Consider the following 2,958-nt stretch of genomic DNA (forward strand, 5'->3'; position numbering starts at 1 on the left):
GGGCTTCCCTGGTTTCATGGAGGAGCATACATTTAATCCAACAGTAACGGTGCTCCAGAACTGGTATCTAGGTCTTCCTGGAGAAAACTTGCAGAAATGTATCAATGTGGGCGGTCATTAGCCAGGTTTCTGTTCTCACTCTTCTTGGGAGGAAATTGGTTCGATATCAGAGACAACAGAGGTCTCAACGTCCCCCGCCTCTCCCTTCAGAGACACCCGGGCTGGGATGGCCTTAGGTACAGTGAGCAGGCCATGCCCCCCACCCCGATCAGAAGCGTCCAGAGCCCCTTCTCCATAAAGTATGAAACACCAGCTGTTTAGCTCTTCGTGTGAACTGAGTGAAGAGCTTGCAATGTCTGTCCTGCCTTCACTCTGGAATGTAGGCTTGTGTCCCCACAAAAGCCAAGAGCTAGCAGGAAGGGGCGATGCAGCAGACAGCCATCTTCAGAGTCAGGAGATCCCAGCCCACTTCCCGTTCTCATGTGTGTCTTCGGATAATTCATTTTACCTGTTGTTCTCAACATCCTCACTAAAGAGCCTCGAAGGTCCCTCCCAGCTCTGAGAACTGCATCTCTGCAGGTGGCTTTAGTTGGGGGCCCGAAGCAGGCCCCGGCGTCGCCCGCAGGCACTTACAGGCTCCCATACCCGCTGAAGCTCTGACTCACCCAAGCTTCCCTCTCACCCGCCTCTGCCCCAACCCAGGGGAGTCTCCCAGCCTCAGGACAGTCCCTCCTGAGCCAGGCTCTGAGGGTGGAGGAAACCCAGGCCCCGCTGCAGCCTCACTGTCCAGCCCCCTCCCCTCCAAATCCCCATTTCCTGTCTGGCAGATTTACGATGCAGTTCAAAGAAGGAAGGATGATCTAACGGCTTTTCTGCGCCCTCCCTTTCCCAACTGACTTAGTTTGACTGGCCGGGGGCCAAGCAGTTTTGTTCTCCAGGGCCTCCCAAATGCAAAAATACGCCACCGGGCCCCAGCCGTCCCGCCTGTGACATGGCGTCAGCTCCCAGACCCTGGTCAGGCTTTGCTCGTGGGCGGGAAGGAGGCAGCCCTGGCAGCACTGGAGTCTCATTAAGTCCCGAGGAAGTAAACCCTGGGCTTCAATTTTAGCTTTAAAAATAGCTCAGGCCCAGGATTCCTCTCTCCGGTTTGAACTGTGAGTTCACGGTGTCCCATCACTGTGTCCCCGGCATCTGGGCTGTGGGGTTTGCAAGGGGAAACACAGCCGGGAGGAGAGGACAGGGGTCTGAGGAGCAGGGGGAGCCCATGGAGGCTTTTGGGTGCAGGAGCTGGTGGGAGAAGCAGACTTCAGAGAGGGAGACCCGAGCCCAGGGGTGGCTATTCTGTACCCTCCATTCCTACTTGGCATCCAAGTCCCTGCCTCTTCCTTGCTGGCTCCCCGCCTGCAGGGCATCCAGGACTTCTGGGTCCTTCTGAGTGTATCTCCAGAGCCCCACGTGGTCAAGGAGGCTACGCTCTGGCCAACGTTGAGGTCATTCCCCCAGAAGGTCACAGAATATGCATCACAGCTTGGTGCATAAGCAATCCTTTTGGGCAACGAGAAAGAGGAAAAGCACCAATAAATGGATACGTGGAAATAAAAGCTGCGCGTCAACCGAATGTCTAACTGGCTCACACTGACTCCTGAGCAGCTTCCTGTCCACCTGCCTCTCCACCTGGCAGGAGAGCGGTCTCCTGCTGAGAGAGGCAGGCAAGGAACCACCAACCAGACTGACCCAGGTGAAGAGGAGGGCAGTCCCTGTCAACCATGGGAGGTCTACAGGGGTCATCAGATTTGCCACCTGGATTAACTGCTCAGTCACTCACCCCATCCTCCCTCTCACACTGTGTCGTCACTGGCTGTCATTAGACCATGGACAGGGCCCTGTATGCTCTCCTCCCTTCCCCATTACCCAGCGCACAGCAGGTGCCTGGCTTAAATGCTTTTGTTCCTTTCCAGCCACCCCTCTGTAACTACTATGTTGTCATGAGCACTCTTACCTCTGCATCACAGGGATACGATCAAGAACAAGCTAACTGAGTTCTGTGAACCAGCTTCCCACCTGCCTCTGCACACCTGGGCCGACGCAGAGCGGGCAGCAGAACTAGGGTCAGCCCTTTGGCAACACCGCTGGCTATGAGACCCATGTCGCACATGCCTAACACTGAGCCAGTACTCGCTGCTTCTGGGAGCAGTCAGAGCAACAAGGAAGGGGAAGTTCCACAGAAATCCAACTCCATGGGCAGCAGTAAGGACTCTTACCTGCCAGTCCACGGGGAGTTTTTCCATCAGGGCAAATTGCCAGGCAGGTGGCTCCCCGTCAGTTCGTTCTTGGAGCTACCTTCAGAGTTCCCTCTTCCCTTCAGAGTCATTCAGTCGCTCCATCCGCGTGGACGTGGTTGGAGCAGCTACCACAGCTGCACGTGGTCAGTGTCGTGGGGGCACAGCCAGCCACACCAGTGATTGCAATTGTGCTACATCAGGGAGGGGACAGAGGGCTGAGGATGGATGGGGCAGAAGGCACCTGTGGCTGCCTGGGGGTCCTGGAGGCTTCCAGGAGGGAGCGCGGGAGGGGAGGGGACTCAGACCTTCTCGGGCACTGGCAGCTCTGCCTTGTACAGGGGCCTGAGCTCCGGGAGAAAGGCCAGCAGAGAGCACAGCTCATTCTCTGGTCAGGCCCCTGGTCTGCTTTACTGCTTGCAGGTGCCTCCTCAGGGCCCAGCTGTTCCTGACACAGCCCTTCTCTAGGGGGAGTCTGAGGCCAGGACACTGCAACCCCAGAGCAATAATAATAACGCTGGGGCAGCACCAGGCGGAGGAGAGGCACTGCTTCACCCTCAAGCCGCACCCTGTGGGTAGCTGTCTCCCCCCAACTGTGCTTGTGGAGGCACAGCTCAGCGCGGCCAAACCACAAGTCCCCATTTGGAAGATCCCGTTTCCTAACCACCTTGGCCCGACA

Source organism: Myotis davidii, unplaced genomic scaffold (genome assembly GCF_000327345.1).
Source record: "Myotis davidii unplaced genomic scaffold, ASM32734v1 scaffold68, whole genome shotgun sequence".
In the NCBI taxonomy this organism is placed as follows: domain Eukaryota; kingdom Metazoa; phylum Chordata; class Mammalia; order Chiroptera; family Vespertilionidae; genus Myotis; species Myotis davidii.